Raw genomic sequence first — 17630 nt, 5'->3', positions numbered from 1 at the left:
ATCTATCTATCTATCTATCTAATCTCACCACTGTAAGATCTGAACTGCCCCCGCTCCTGCGTACACATGCCCACACATTTCATTGCTTCTACTTAAGAAAAAAAATCCATTGCCCTAGATGAGGGGTGCAAATGGGCTGTCTCCATTGGTTGGGCTCCTACGTTCCCCTACTGCCACCTCTTACACTTTCCCTTCTACAGCTCCTGCACCACCGAGAACCCCACCATGCCCTTTTGATGCTCATTTTTCAGTGCAAGGCAGACGCCGGTTCAACAAGCATCTTACTGTGTCCAGTCCTCTGGCCAGCGGGACAGCTCTAACGCCTGTTCAGCTTGGCAGCAGTTTGGCCTGACTGATGGGCTAGTCAGTAAGCAAACTTTAATGTTCAAACAGCAAAGTCCTTCTGCTTGCACAGCCGGAATCCCAGCAGTCTCTGTGTGGCGGGGAGGGGGAATGAAGGATGCTGGGTATGCCTGGCGGGAGCCACTTCCAATTAGAAAACAGGGCATCGAGGCATTTGACAAGCCATTGAGCGAGACTGATAGAGAGAGACGCTCACTGTGCTACCACAGGAATCAGTTTGCCGTCAGGTAAAGAGATGTCTCATCTCTCCCAGCTCACCTGTGAGACTCAAGATTCCTCTGACCCAAATAGCGTCTGATCTTTCTAATCTCCTAGGTAAAAGAATCTATCCTTTCCCATTGATTTCAATAGACATGTTGTCTGCCTCAACGATGTTTTCTCTTAGCCCCCTCCTGAGCTGAAGAGAGGAAGGCTGAGCCTGCTTTCGAATGTCACATGCTGCTCTGGCTTTTGATCAGGAGGTAGCCGGGTGCTGTCAGAATAAATTCCATAACACGTGTGTGGCAGTTTGGTTGACGAGGCAGCTGAATGTGTCACTGCTTTACCCACTTCCATCGCTCACTAATTTACCTTCTCATCTCCTGGCACTTTAGGCATTAATGCTGGCGATGCACCCTGAGCTGCAGCCCAGAAAGGCCTTCACCAATCTCTCTCACGGAAATGTAATTAGGACAAATGCTCCGGCTTTTATCGTTCTGAAGGACCTGGCAATGATTATCGTCACTCATTGCGTGTGTTCTGCTAGACCCCCATTGTGCCGAGAACTGTACTGCACAGTTTTTTGGGTCCGAGCACCTGGGTTTGCCTAGCCCGGATGTGAGCATCCCCTCGCTGTATTGGAGTCTGGAGGTCTATCCCACCATTCTTTGGGCTGAGATGCTCTAGGATTCTGAGGCAACTGGGTGAATTACAGGACCACTTGCCTGGCCTTTTGGGGTGGGGGAGATGATGGGAAGGCATTGGAAGAGTAGCAGCAGCTTGGGTTGACTGTGCAGTGAAGACATACCCTTAGTGAAACACAGTTCCTGCCCTGAACGCTCACCGTCTAACTAGACAAGACAAATAAAAGGTGGGAAGGGAAACAGGAATGAAGAGAGTCATTCCAGCTCACACAGCAGGTCAGTGCCATAGCGGGAAATAGACTAAGCTCTCCTGACCACCCCCCTCCTGGCCGGGGCTCAAGCCATTAAACCATGCTGCCTGTTTTAGAACATGTGTCCCTCACTTAAAGTGATAATGCTGATGCTCCAGGTATCTGCACCTACAAAACTCTCAGCTGCATCGCCAGTTAACACACTTTGGTGCATTGTGGCTTATGTCTCTTTAGGCTGTGGTTATCTGGCTGTGTGGCTCAGGAGGTGGAAAAGAGCATGCGCAAAAGCATTAAGGGGCACAGTGGGAAAGAGACCAGTTTTTTCCTTGTCTTTTGTTATGATGCTGCTAAAGAGAGACACACACAAAACCCTGTTAAATTCTCTGCCTAACAATTAAGTTCCAGAATAAATCCAGATTGCATATTCAGGGAGTTAATCAGTGGAGCTCATCCACCTATCTTTGGTCCATGTTCGTGTGCGGATCCACACATGCTTTCAAAGGCGAAATAATTATCTCTGAGATAAAGCTTTCATTTTTTTAATAGCATCAGGTCCACATGGTAAGTTATTACAGTAATAAAAAATAATTAGATCCCTGGTGATATGTTCCCCCCTGCACCCCGCCTGACTGCCTTATCGATCATTGTTACAAAAACACATAACAGTATATTAGGGCATTGGTAATAATGGCTGGGGGTGGTGTTTCACGGCTGCATAAAATAAGATACATATTTCATGTGAATAACTGTTTACCCTTATTTAAAAATCTGAAAGGAAAAGCCCTGATTTATTTTGCAGTGATAGCTATTTGTCATGGGTTCAGCTGCAACCACGGAGCCAGTGGATCTGGTTCTAGCGATGACTTGTAAATACTCTCTCTCTCTCTCTCTCTCTCTCGTATTCTCCTTGTAACCAAGCTGCTATCCTCAAACTGAGGCTTGAGTCACAATCCCCGAAGTCAATGGAAAGACTCACGTTGATTTCATTAGGTGTTGGATCAGAACTCTAGACTCATAGATTCCCAGGCCAGAAGGGATCACTGTGTTCAACTTGTCTGACCTCCTGTGGCCACTGAACTCCCCCATCTATCTTAGGAATGTATCTGTCCCACATCACTGTAGTATCTGAGCATCTCACAGTGGTTAATGGATAACCTCACAGCAACCCTGTGAGACAGGGCAGAGCCATTGACCCCCATTGTGTATATGGGAAACTGAGGCACAGAGTGGTTGAGTGACTGGCCCAAGCTCACATAGGACGTCTATGACAGAGCAGGGCATTGAATCCAAGCCTCGGGCTAGTGGCCTAACCACGGGACCATCGTTCTCCTCTCTGGACTCTGATGAGATTGCAAGTATTGAGCAGCTTTGCAATCTTCAAGTGGTTCGGCACCTCCGTGTACAGTCGTGTGGGGATGAGCTCATGCTGCTTCCAGGATGGCCACGGGTGATCTTACAGAAGACTGCTGCTGTTGGCTTCAGACCCCAGTTACTACAGCGGGAGAGTTTACATTTGGAGTTTTTGCACGTGAGTTCATTTTTTTCTGTTTCCTCCACATGGGGGTGAACTCCTGGAAATCAAGTGACTGCATGTAATTGACTGGCGGCACCGAACCACTGGTCATGACATCCAAGCTACCACCAAGGAGGAACAGTGCTGCCAGTCCCATATTGCTGTGAGCCGGGTCCAACTTCTCTGAGGAGCTTGGATTGCTGAAGACCTGCAAAGATACGCGTTTTCCCTCGTACCTGTTGTTTGATTCCGGTGACTTACGTTTTACATACAAACTGAGCTTGTTAATAAGATGAGCTGGTTTTAATTGCCAACCAACCATCTTTGGCAGCAACCAGGCTTTGATATATCATATGAAAGAGCATAACATGGTTTCCAACTTTCCAATGATCTTAATTCTTATTTTATTGACGTAGGCCAATTCTAACCACTCTGAAACTTTTGTTAAATTCTGTTAACAACTGTAAAATACATGACCCATAAAAGGGGGTATTTTTTTAGTTTGGATGTTAATTTTGATGAAACCCCCCAGTGAGAAAACCTCTCTTCTACTAGGGCTTTAGAAGTTACATCACCCTTTAAGGGAAAAGCTTTTACTCACTTTGAAAAAGCCAGTCACCATCACCTGCCTTTTGTGTAAGAGCTAGTGGTCCTACAAAATCAATTTGAGGAGTTGAATTGGATTCCCTGATATTTTCCAAAAGAAACATCCCACGCTGAGAGTTTTACCTGCTGAACTGGTTTTACAATATTTTTGTTTTTGCCATGTAGGATTTTAAAATAAGGATTAAGACCTTTTACCTTACCTTAATCAATTAAATTGAAGGGAGTGACAGGCAGGCCCATGAATGTATGACAGCCTGTTTACATCATACCCTTTAAATCTCTTTTTGGCAAAAAAAAATAACTTAAAGGGTCCACTTTACATTTGATGATTTTTTTTACCTTGCAAACATAAAGAAGTTTGCTAGGGCAAGAACTAAAATATTACTATAAACCAAATAGTTGTTGGGAGGGGCGGGTGAATCCCAGCAAATAGACAAATTGTTAGAAGGGCATTACACCCCCAAATATAATCCCAAAAGAATACGGTTAAATAATAACTGAAAACGCGCCAGAAATTCCATTCCAGGATATTGTACAAAATGTGTTGTGCCAAATGTGGGCTTTCTGCATCAACTTGAAATACCACTACCTGAATCCATGGATAGTCAACAAAACCAGGGTCATCCAAAGTAAATCTCTCAACATCAGGTGTAGGGTGGTCCCTGTCCTATGGAGAGTGGTCCCCTCCTGGTTGGGGTGATCATCGTGATGATTACCTCAGCACCATGTTATTTAGCTGAAACTTGATGTTTTTATATATTTACATTAATTTGATTTTAGATTTCACAATTTCTAACTCAATTAACCAAACTATATATATACTGTTACATTATACAAATTAGAAGTTACAATATAGCTATCGACCCTACATTAATATTGCAGTGATTTGCTCAATGAACTTATTAATTTTTATCTAGGCCCTGGCAAACAACTGGCCACATTACCTGACACACCACAAATCAAAATTAAACAATTGTTTGCAACTAAATTATTCATTGAGGCAAATATACCTATATTTATTACTAACATTTGCCAAACAAATTGAACTACCATTAGGGCATGATAAAAATACACCAATGGTGGCTGTAGTGTAATTATAATTATAATATTGAAATAATGTGGTACCACAACAAATTGTTATAATATTACTTTTTTATAGCTTTGCACGCAAAAATGTTTCTGTTGCAACAACAACAAAAACACTTAAATTACCAAACATAAAAACCCATAACCTAGTCACATAACATAAAACATGTAACCAAAAAAAATAATTTCAACATTATCTAGAAAATATAACCTCAACATATTAGAAAACAAAGCGTTAAATACATAAAATAACCACTAATGTCTAACCAGATTAAACATTGCAGTTTAGGGCAGGTCCAGGAAACCTAAGGGTTAAAATTATCGTTGACTTGGTTGCCACCAGCATTGACCAATAAAGCAAACAGACACTGCAAATGTATTTATTTTAAATAAAGAGGTAACGTTCTTGTTGTTTTCAGTGCAGCTGGGAAATTCTTCTCTGGAGTTTCTCCCTGGACTTGCATGTGTCTGTACATTGTGGCACTGGAAAGGCCTGAAGGACTTGGTCCTGTCAGATGCTGAGCCCCACATCCTCAGAGCTAGGCACCTTAATACCTTTGAAGATCTGGGCCTGAGTACCCCAAATTCTCATTGAGTCGGGAACGCTCACCGCTTCCCTGGATGTGTTTCGCAGGACGAGATTCTTAATCAGGGCAATTGCCAAGAAACCACAAAACCCTTGATTGTGCAGTTTTCTATGACATATATCTGGCTAGCTAGGGGCTGTTTATTCTGTCAGTTCCTGGAGTCACTCTAATATTAAAGATTAAAACAGGCTAGCCTAGTTTGGAAGCAACTTTCTTGTGGTGATTGCTGCTGCTGCTAAATTCTCCCCAGTGCTCAACAGAAACGTTCGTCTTAAGAATGTAAAAATCATTTTAAAATGGCAAAGCCTGGCTTTTTTTTTTTTTTAATTAAATACATTTTTAGATATTGGCCTGAATTGGAAAACTGGATCCAAATCCCTTCGGAACCTGGGGCAAAGTTCAGGTCCAGATCTGCATGTCACAGTTGGTTGTTATGCCACAACCCTGCATCCAAATCCACCAGCACTTTGGGAACAGTTCTTGTTTGGATCCAGGTCCAGCAACTGCAACTTAGGTCTCTCTCCACTTCTGTCTAGCTCCTCCTCCTTCTAGAGATCATTCTTGGGCAGCCACTTTCTTTCATGCTGCGCTCCTTGTCTGCCAAAAGCCCTTTCTCTCCTCCTTCACATCCATCCACAATCCCACCCCCTTCTCCACAAACTCTTCCTACGTTCAAAAGACGATGCCTCACAGGGCACACAATTTATAATAGTCTTATAAAAGGGGTGAATATAGGGATCCAGACTGTCACCACCAGGGCTGAAATGGTAATCTCTTATGACATGAGGACTGTGTCATCCGATTACAACAGTGCAGAGGGGGGACATTCCACTGTCCAATTTCTGCCATTATCAGATGAATGCAGCATCTGGGGCGTAGGTTAGTACAGCTGATTACAACACCCTGAACACAAAAACCAAAGCAAATTTACTATGGTAATGCAACACAGAGATGTTCCAGTGCTGGGGAAAAAAATGTTTGCACTGGGATTAGTTGCTTAGCTTGATACATAAACAAAAGGTTTAAATATTTATATGGAAACAACGCTAACAGAATAATTTAAAAAATGTTTTTATCTAGGATAAATTTTATTTACATAACGTATAAATAATTGCATCACTCACTGCAACTGAATTGTGAGCTCGCAGTATAAAATGCGTGTAACCGCTCACAGAAATCTGACAGGATGGTTTAGGACAGAAAATGAAGAAAAATAACATAGCCCCTGTGAAAGTGTAGGAGGAATTTTATGTTGGCAGCACACTGAAATGACCTAAATTAGCCACAAGTGCCCATCCTGACTCCTGCAAAAAGAGCCACAAGATCTGGGCTAAGCTGCAAGCAGTGAGGGCCAAAGTTTTATGTTTTGTTTGAAAGAAGGCGCCCACAGCAACAAAGTGGCCCCCTAATACTGTGAAAAGATACTGCTTCAGCAATAACACAGCAGGCCTTCTGCCAATAACCCTTCCTGGTTTTCTGGAAGGTTTGCCTATCTATGGACCGACCTGTCCTGGCTATATTAGGTTTGCTAGGTCGCTACAGACAGAGGAGTGTCTATACACCATTTACAGGTGAGTACTTATGCAGCATGACTGGCTTCAAAATTCCATTATGCATCAGATAAAGTCAAGCTGGGATCACTTAAAATCCTTCGTGCTATTATAAGGCCCGACTGTGATACCCTTACGTACAATGGGTAGTAGCTTACTCCACAAGTAGCACTGCCATGACAGGGCACATGACTGAGTCTAAAGCCAGGTTCTGATTGGCTGGAATGCTCTCATGGCACTTGGGTGTAGTGTGTAACCTTGGGTCATGATCTGACATCGTTCTGAATAGCTGGAACCAAACATGTTCTATAATGTATGAGTTACTGTTATTGATTTGTTTGTCTTACAGGCGGTGGTACCCAGTGGCTTGACTCCGGAGCAAGGCCCAGTGGTACAAACACATAGAAAAGAGAGTCAGTTAAGCATCTATTATATAAGCACCTGGCGCTATGGACACAACAGGATGGCACAAACCTAAGTAAGTTCAGAACCCAGCTTCCCGCGCTGAGTCAATATTCAGGATGTTTCTTAATCAGCTGTATAAATGTCTATCATGGACTAGTGCCGCTGGGAATTTTCCAATAAAACTTTGTTTGTTTGAGCTGTCAAACCTAGAACTTTTCATGGGACTGTACCAGTATTGACAAAACTTTTGTGGGGAAAATTTCTGTTCGGAGAGTGAGACCCACCCCACAAGAGCCAGTGGTCTTGGGCGTAGGACACACACCTGAGATGTGACATACCCAGCTTCAAGTCCCTGGTCTGAGTCTTGGCTACCCTGGGGAAGGGTGATCACAGATATATTTTTGGTAGAAAAATTTCCAAATGTCTTGATTTTGTCCGAATGTGTAACAGGAAAATTTTTGAGATCTCAGTGTTTCGGAGGACAGGAAAACCATTTCCTGCATGGTTCTCTTATGGACATTCTTTGCTGAATTTGTTCTTAAATAGTCATATTTATTTGTGCCCATGCATGTGTTGTTATTATTTATTTTGCATATTATTGTATAAATCAGGATTGGGGCCCCACTGTTCTAGGTGTTGTACAAACAAGGAAAAAAACTCTCTACCCCTGTCAAGTAAAAGGGATTTCACAAAGAAATAGCAAGACAACTTCCCTGCTACCCAAGAGCTTTGGTCTGGTGACCCAACACCAAAATTCACCCTGTATATTTTATATTTCCCCTAAAGAGAGGATTGATGTTTTTGGGATGTTCCTTTAATTTATCTCAGTGTGGTCAAGTGGCTAGGACACCAGAAGGGGATGTGATGTCCAGTCCTGACTCTGCCACTAAGCTTCTGTGTGACCTTGGGCACATCCTTTTGCCTCTGTTTTCTTCTACTCTTGGCTGTCAGCTCTTTGCAGTAGGCGCTATCTGTTACTATGTGTATGTACAGCACCTTGCACATTAGGGAACTAATTTTGGTTGGGGCATCGAGGAATAACAATCTTCCCCATTCTGGAGCCTCCTTTTTTGCACCTGAGCTAGCAGCAATGTGTGACTTTATTGCGTGGGTTTTTTTTCTCCCTCACCACAGAGGGTCTGGAGGGAGAGTAAAAAAAAAATCTGAAAATCCCATTTTAATGAGGAACTGCTTGTTTCTGCTGTGGAAACCTGGGACTTTAATTATCTAGCAGCATTACACTGACGAGCCACCCAGCTACAGCAGATCTGGGTGATAATTAGACCTATGGCTCTCCGGTGGAGGAGAACAGTCATTTTCGAGTGCAGCGCTTCTCTGCCTCCTCGAAGGAAAGCACAATCCTTCAGAAATTGGAAACTTGATAGGATGCCTCTTGTAATACACCCACTGAAACATTTCCTTGTCGACCCTGCTACAGCCACATGTCCATCAAGAGCATTTTCCTCCAGAACGTTTCTGGCAAATAAGAAATAACTAGGAAGTATCTGCCTCTCTCTGCATTTTGGGATGTTTTTATTTTATCCTGGAGCCAAATAACAGGGACAACAATCTGGAGTCCCTAGTGAGATAAATATTCCCCATCACGGCTGATGCGTCCTTGTTGAGAAAAGGCTATGGACCAAATTGGCCACAGAGATAAGATCAAGTTCGCCAGCCTGGATTCAGATAAAAATGTTCCTAAAGATCAGGAGAGCAGAGCAGGGCTGGGGGTGGGCATCAGGTCCAGTGACTAGGTGAGGCTTTGTCACTAATGGAGGCTGACCTTTCATCTCATGTCTAGAGTCCTTTGGGGTCAGGGTCAGGTGCCCAGACACCGCAGGCTGGTTACAGCTTGCCCGTGCTGTCCCAGATCTGTATATCAAATGTCCACTCCTCTGAGCACTATCTTTGATGTGCTGGGTACCCTCAACTCCCACTGAAGCACTGACAGGATTGGGCCCGGCGGGTGTACGTCCCTTTCCCTACTTGACAATCCAGCATCCTTCAACAGCAAGTCAGCCACTTAAAAATATTCCCAGGGTCACAAGTGGCTCCAAGGTTATTTGGTGATCACATGGCAGCCCTGCTAACTTCATAGTTTCAGAGTGTATGGCCAGAAGGGACCACCAGATCATATAGTCTGACCCGCTGTATATCTCAGGCCATTCATTTCCACCCAGATACCCCTAGATTAAGCCCAAAGACTTTAGTTAAACCAAAACATTTCAGGGCTTAGGCAACTAAATTGTAGCATGCCACAGGTGGAGACCAGGAAAGACCAAGGTTCTACCAATGCCGGAGGCCAATGCAATGGCAGAGAATTGATTAGGTGAGACATGCCCAGATGATCCTAGCAGGCAATGAGAGGGAGCTCAGTGGTTCAAGCATTGGCCTGCTAAATCCAGGGTTGAAAGTTCAATCCTTGAGGGGGCCACTTACGGATCTGGGGCAAAATCAGTACTTGGTCCTGCTAGTGAAGGCAGGGGGCTGGACTCAATGACTTTTTGAGGTCCCTTCCAGTTCTGTGAGATAGGTATATCTCCATATGTTATTATTTAGCCCCTAGAGGACTGATACAGAAGCTGGGTTTTGGAAAGATGGATGAGGGTTGGAATTCTTATTCCTCAAAACCAGAACCAACGGCGCCACTTAAAGCGGAAAGGAGATTGGTGGCTTTCAGTTTCTGTTAGCTTGCTGCCCTGGCTGTACGCTAGGTCTATTATTATTTATTATTATGGCTGAAATCTGCTAAGCTCCATCAGGCCTTGATTCAGCAAAGCACTTAAGAACATTTTTAACTTTAAGCACTTGATTACGTCTAATTGACTTCAATGGGATTTCAGCACATGTCTAACCACTTTGCTGAATTAGGGAAGTAACTGATTGGGAAGCGCAATTCCTATTCATTGTAACGAGACCTTGGGCATGCTTCCCAGCTATACCTAAGCTAAAGTACACAGCTCTGGTAGCGTAAAGGGTCTTAACGTGGGTAAAGATTACATTTACACTCAACTTACATAGCAGTATAAAGCAGCCTTAGTGTAATTGAGAATCGGATCCCAGGTGTCCAAATCCCCTAGACAGCATGGGCAAGCTCAGCCCTTACATTTTACACTCAGCACAGTACAAAGCAGGCAGGAGTCAAGTCAGCTCCTGTCCTGAAGAGAGAACGCTCAGAAGCAATCTATGGGTTCCTTGTGGCTTAGCCTGCCCTCTGGAGGAGCAGAGCTTCTACGCCCAGCATGCCGAGGTGAGCCCAGGTGCCAGTGTCTGTGACACCAAGGAGCATAATTCCCTTTCATGAAATGAGATGATGCTTGTTAAAGTGAACGGGACACATGCTTAAACTTCCTGGCAGTGTAATGCTAAAGACAGATTCATTCTAGACACCCAGGGCCAAACACTTTGGGTCAAATTCTCAAATAGCCCCTAAGTGATTTAGGCACCCACGTCCCATTTTCAAAAGCGACTTAGGCAATTACGCGCCTAAGTCCCATTGACTTTCAGCTAGGTGCAGATGGGTGCCTAGGGGCCCAACTCCTATTGAGGTTTATGAGAGTTAGGCACCTGGGCACTTCAGAAAATCCCACGAAGTTCCCATGTGCATCATTAGGCACCTAAATGCCTTTAAAAATTTGGCCCTTAGCGGCATAAATCGTAGTGAAAGTCAATGGGGCTTAAGCTCCCAATTGCCTAAGTCACTTTTGAAACTGGGACTTTGGCGTCTAAGGGTACATCTACACTCCCAGTAGCAGAGAGAGTACAGACATTGCACACCCAGCTAGCAGGGCTATAAATAACAGTGTGGACTAGATTAGAATCGAGCAAGTGCCCTTACACACCTGAACCCCCAAGATATGTATCCCACATGGCTCTTTGCACACCCAAGTGGTGCCTCCCATGTTGACACTGCTATTTTTAGCAGTGTCGTGGGCCACTACTGGAGCCTTTCACGGTGGCATGTAGCTACATGTAGAGTTACTGTCTTCTACCCGCTACTGTAAGTGTAGACATAACCTAGGGAAAAAAGACCTGTGGTAGTGAGGCTGAGAGCTTGGGTCAACTGTCTCTGGCTTGTTGGGCTTGCGCTGCTATAGGGCTAAAAATAGCAATGTAGACTTTCCCACTTGGGCTGGAGCCTGGGCTCTGAAACCCAGCGAGGGGGATGGGGCTCAGACCCCGGGCTCCAGCCTGAGCCCGAATGTCTACACTGCTACTTTTAGCCCCATAGCATGAGTCTTGCCAGCCTGAGTCAGTTGACCTGGGTTCTGAGACTCGCTGATGTGGGTCTTTTTTGGCAGGGGCGATGTACTCTAAGACACTTAGGTGCTTTCAAAAAATTGATCCTTTGACATTCAGGGATACTTGAATGTGGGTCTGAAAAATGTCCCCTGGCCCTTGTTTCTATAATTAGCAGAACTATCCCCACCCTCCCCACCCCCAGCCTCCCTCCTCTGAACAAAACAATCCTACATTGTAGGGGTGTTTAGATGTTGGTGCTGGGAGTTTATTAACAGTACTACGGCACTTTGCACCCAGTGTCTTTAGAGCTGAGCAAACAATCTGACTTAAGATTTGAGCTTCATTCAATGGAGTTACCCTATTGCTCGACATGCAAATCACTGCTCCTTTGAATGTCTTTTTGAATTTTTATTTTCCTCTGGATTGAATGTGAGTATAGCAAGTTTGAGCAGCGTTGCTTATTTGTGATTGGTTGGATGAGCTGTTTCTGCTTCCTGATTGGATGCCTTGAACACTTGCACATAGGACTTTGAAATTTCTCTCAAGCATGGACTATGGGTGACTGATGCTGGAAGCAGGATATTGAACTGGATAGACTAATAGTCTGATCCAGCATGGAGGCCACTGAGTTCCGGTTTTCCTACCCAGTGCCCATTATACCCACCCTACTGTCCTGCCCACCCTGCCCACCTCTGACTCTGTGCTACGGAGGCTCACCCTGAAATGCAGGGCTTGAATAACATTTCAGGAGGGGACACTGGAATCAGTTTCACACTGACTGGTTTGATTTTCTCGGCGGCGTTATTCTAATAGCCTCTACTGTCGCTGACTTGGATTCAATTTCTCTCGCCACTCCTATGTTCTTAATGGCCTGAAGAGGATTGTGCAACCTGAGCTTGATTCATGTGCATTATCCTCTTTCCTTCTGCAGGAGAAGTAAATTAGTGTTAGTTCCTGAGTTCTAAAGCGCATCATTGTGTTACCGTAACCTGGCCTAGTATTGTGCCAGTATATATATTCTAACTCCGGTTGAACAAAAGGAAACTAAAGTCATAGGCATTATAGGTACTCTGTGTGAGTAGCTTTATGTATGTATGTATGTATGTATGTACACACACACACACACACACACACACGTATTACTAGATAGCTGTAAATATAAAGACCAGTTCCTGAACTCTTTGCATTGCTTTGACATTGCAATGGGGCCACAAAGCTGGCTTAACCAACCAGTTGAAGAGTCCTCTGGCCTGGGAGAACCCCCGTTGTTGGTGTAGAGCAGTGGTTCCCAAACTTGGTTTGCAGTTTGTTCAGGATAAGCCCCTGGCGGGCGGCGTGACGCTTTGTTTACCTGAGCGTCTGCAGCAGGGCCAGCTCCAGGCACCAGCTGAGCAAGCAGGCGCTTGGGGCGGCCAAGGGGAAGGGGCGGCACGGCGGGCTCTTCGGCGGCAATTCGGCAGAGGGTCCCTGTCCCTATCGGAGGGAAGGACCTGCCGCCAAAGAAGAAAGCGGCGTGGCGGAGCTGCTGCGGATCGCGATCGTGGCCTTTTTTTTTTTCCCCGCCGCTTGGGGCAGCAAAAACCCTGGAGCCGGCCCTGGTCTGCAGGTACGGCTGCTTGCAGCTCCCAGTGGCTGCGGTTCGCCATTCCTGGCCAATGGGAGCTGCGGGAAGCGGTGGCCCGGCCTTACCCTGAACAAGCCGTGAACCAAATTTGGGAACCACTGGTGTAGAGGGCGTATTGGGTAGGGCTGGTCAGAACTGTTAGCCTGGAATCATTTTTCTAAGGTATTAAAAACTTTTGATCCTCTAACTACAGTAGTACAGAGTGAACCATCTTTTTTTCGTGCTCAAATGTCTCTAGTTTATTGTAATGAAACAGTTTGCCACTTTGAACAAGAAAATAAGATAAGCACACAGTATGAATAAGAGAAGCAGTTTTTAATAATTTTAGAACTAATATATAATGTGCATATATATATATATATATAATGCGCATGGCATGTCATATTATGCACTACCACTGTTGACATAGCACGAAATAATATAAAAGTAATATTAAATCAATAAAACAAAATACATTTCAAAGGGAGATTTTCATTTCGAAGCAAAATTTAGAACTTTTTCTCAATGAAATTTTTTGAAGATGAATATTTTTCAGACGTTCTGTCGAGCTGGACATGTCAGCGTTGTTTGGTGTTGGATCCAGAGCAAAATGCAAACAAACTTTGAAAGGTCAGAAATTTGAAATGCCGAGTTTCAATCAACTCGAGTTTTGCGGGCGGGGCCAGGGGAAAGGCGATGTGCTGGGGGCGTGGTGAGGGGAAGAAGGTGCGTTGGGGGTGTGGTCAGGGAGAAAGAAGAGGCATTGCAGGAGTGGCCAGGGGTAAGGAGAACCATTGCGGGGTTGAGCCAGGGAGAAAGGAAGTGCACTGAGGGGGCGTGGCCAAAGGAAACGGAGCTGCTTCAAGTAGCTCCAGATCGGGCAGCTTCGAAGGTGGCTTAGAACCCCATTTGCCCTCAAGCCCCACCTCCGCTGTATCGGCCAGAGCTCAGCTGCCACTGAGGATTGAGCCCAGTCGTGCTATAGCTGCTGGTGCATCCAGCACTTGCTCAGGAACCAGAAAAGCACTCCGCAGCCACCATCCAATAACATACCAGCAGTCCCCAGCAACCCTACAATAACGTACCAGTGTCCATAGCTTTCCTCCTCAAAGAACGGATGGCGCAGTGGCTAAGGTGGTAGCTTGATGTTCAGTTTCCTGTTCTGCTACAGACGCATTGCGTGACCTTGGGCAAGTCCCTTAGTCTCTCTCTGCCGCAGTTCCCCGTCTACACGCTGAGGATAATAGCACTGCTCTGCCTCACAGGAATGCCGTGAGGATGAATACATTGAAGATTGTGCTCAGATACTATGGCAATGGGGGGCATATAAGGACCTAAGATAGGGATATAGCAACTCTACAATAACATCCCAAAGTCCACGGACCAGCACTCCTTAAGGCAATGTTATGCGAACACAATCCCAAGGAAATAGCCAATGACAATGCTTCCTTTTTCAGAGAAAAAAAACTTGGCACAATTAGACATCCCCCCCCTCCAAATCAATGTATCCAAATCTTTTATCCCAAGGAAGCCTTGAAAGATTCAAACCCAAGATGGGTTTTGGCCTCTGAATGCCAACTAGCTCCCAGCCAGTTGTATGTCATCAGTATTCATTCTCCACCCTGCTCATATAACCAGGCTCATGGCACCAGCCCTGGGCTGGGGTCAAAGCCAGCGCCTTGACAGAAATCCAAATTCTCGATGCCCCAGACCCTTTCCACTGGCCCCTCCCCCAGCAAAACGCTTTCCGCTCCTCTACTCTCCATGGCAACCAGCACTAAACACTGAGTTTTCTACCTGCTTCTCTGCATTTCCTAATGAAAATAAAACAGCTGTCAGAAACAATCCTCAGCTGAGCATGAGAAAATGATGCCGTATTTGGTGGGTGCAATGCAGCAGAACTGTCATGGTGTTAAGGGGCAGCTGCCCCGCCCTTTCATGATCAAGAGTCTTAACCTCTGAGCTGCCAGCCCTGGATAACCCAGGAAGCTCACATGCCAGCCTGTCGCCTAGAACCAAGTACAATACAGCATTATTTTGCATAGAGCTTTTCACACAAGCTCTAGCCCCAAATCAGAGAGGGGCACAAGAAGCAAAATTCAGAGCTATCTCTTTATTGTCAATAGCAGGTTGCCTGTAACTCCAGTCCTGCAGCCTGCCGAGTAGAACTGGTTGGGAAATGGTATTTCTCTTGCATGGGAAATACCGACATTGCAAAATTTCTGTTTATTCCAACACCAGAACAAAAAATTGATCTTTCAAAATTTACAGAAACTCTGAAAAATGTCAATGAGGAAACATCAAACTGCTTTGTTTTGGTAGTATTGAAGGATTTCATTTCAATAAGATTAAAATGTTTCATTTAGATAATGATGAAACATTATAATAAGACCATAAGAATTGCCATACTGGGTCAGACCAATGGTCCATCTAGCCCCGTATCCTGTCTTCCAACTGTGGCCAATGCCAGATGTTTCAAAGAGAATGAACAGAACGGGTAATCATCAAGTGATCCATCCCATGTCACCTAGTCCTAGCATCTGGTAGTCAGAGGCTTCCATATTATATTATAATATAAAATATTATTCCATACATATATATAAACAAGGGGGGGAGGAACGCAAGCCAAAATCGGGAAAGAAAAAGTTAAAGAATATTTTGATAAATTAGATGTATTCAAATCAGCAGGGTCTGATGAAATTCACCCTACGATACTTAAAGGAACTAGCTGAAGCAATCTCAGAACTGTTAGTGATGATCTAGGAGAACTCATGGAGGATGGGCAAGGTCCAGTGGAAGGCAGAAGGGTAAACCCAGTACCTTTCTTTAAAAGATGGAACAAAGAAGGCCTGGGAAACAGTAGACCAGTTAGCCTAATCTGGATACCTGGAAAGATACTGGAACAAATTATTAAACAATCTGTAAATACGCAGAGGATAATAGGGTTATAAGGAATAGCCAACGTAGATTTGTCAATAACAATTCATGCAAAACCAACCTAATTTCCTTCTTTCACAGGGCTACCATCCTCGTTTATGGGGGGAAAGCTTTATTTTAGTATGGCTTTTGCCAGACTCGCATGACATTCTCATAAGCAAACTAGGGAAATGTAGTATAGGTGAAATTACTATAAGATGGGTGCAAAACTGGTTGAAAGATTGCACTCAAAGAGTAGTTACCAATGGCTCACTGTCAGACTGGGGAGGTGTATCTAGTGACGTCCAGCAGGGGTCTGTCCTGGATCCAGTACTAGTCAATATTTTCATTAATGACTTGGATAATGGAGTGGAGAGTACGCTTATAAAATTTGTGGATGACACCAAGGTTTGGAAGAAAGGACTAGAATTCAAAATGACCTTGACAAATGGGAGAATTGGTCTGAAATCAACAAGATGAAATTCAATAAAGACTAGTGCAGAGTACTACAAAATCAAATGCACAACTACAAAATGGGAAATAACTGACTAGGCAGTAGTACTGCTGAAAAAGATCTGGGGGTTAGAGTGGATCACAAACTGAATGAGTCAAGAATAAGAGAGAGACAAGGTGAGTGAGGAAATATTTTTTATTGAGGCAACATCTGTTGGTGAAAGAGACAATAAGTTGGTCCAATAAAACATATTACCTCACCGCCCCCCCCCCCCCGTTGTTTCTCTAATATCTTGGGACTAACATGGCTACAACTACACAGCAATCAACAATATGATGCATTTGTGAAAAAAAGCTAATATCACTCTGGAGTGTATTAACAAGTGTCTGGGATGTAAGAGACAGGAGGTAATTGTCCCACTCTACTCAGCAATGATGAGGCCTCAGCTGGAGTACAGGATCCAGTTCTGGGTGCCAGACTTTAGGAAAAATGTGAACGGATGGGAGAGAGTCCAGAAAAAAACAACAAAAAGGTTAAGAAAACCTGACCTACGAGGAAAGGATAAAAAACCCTGGGCCTGATTTTATTGAGAAAAGAAGACTAAGGAGGACCTCATAACAGTCTTCAAATATGTTAAAGAGGATGGTGATCAATTGTTCTCCATGTCCGCTGAAGGTAAGACAAGAAGTAATGGGCTCAATCTGTAGCAAGGGAGATTTAGGTTAGGTTAGGAAAAGTTTGCTAACTCTAAGGGTAGTTAAACTCTGGAATAGGCTTCCAAGGGAGGTTGTGAAATCCCAGTCACTGGAAATTTTTAAGAACAGGCTGGACAAACACCTGTCAGGGATGGTCTAGGTTTACTTGGTCCTGCCTCAGAACAGGATGACATCTTGAGGTTCCTTCCAGCCCTACATGTCTATGATATATTATTAAATATAATTGATAAAATATTAATGATATATATTAAAATTAACAGTTTAATATAACATAAAAGTCCAAACAAAATGCAATGAAATGAGAAAGTCAAAATGGCTCTTTTTGACACTTTGTCATTGAAAATTTCATCAACATTAGCACGTTCCCATGAACCATTTTGAGATTCACAGAACTGTATTTTCTAATGGAAAATTGTTCGGTCTCAAATTTTTCAACCTGCTCGAAAAGAGCAGGCCAGAGAAGCTTTGATGGTACCATTTTCTACCAGAATATGAG

This window comes from Terrapene carolina, unplaced genomic scaffold, assembly GCF_002925995.2.
Source record: "Terrapene carolina triunguis isolate 2854851 unplaced genomic scaffold, T_m_triunguis-2.0 Scaffold236, whole genome shotgun sequence".
NCBI lineage: Eukaryota > Metazoa > Chordata > Testudines > Emydidae > Terrapene > Terrapene triunguis.
The sequence above is the reverse complement of the archived record's forward strand: the minus strand, read 5'-3'. Positions refer to the sequence as shown.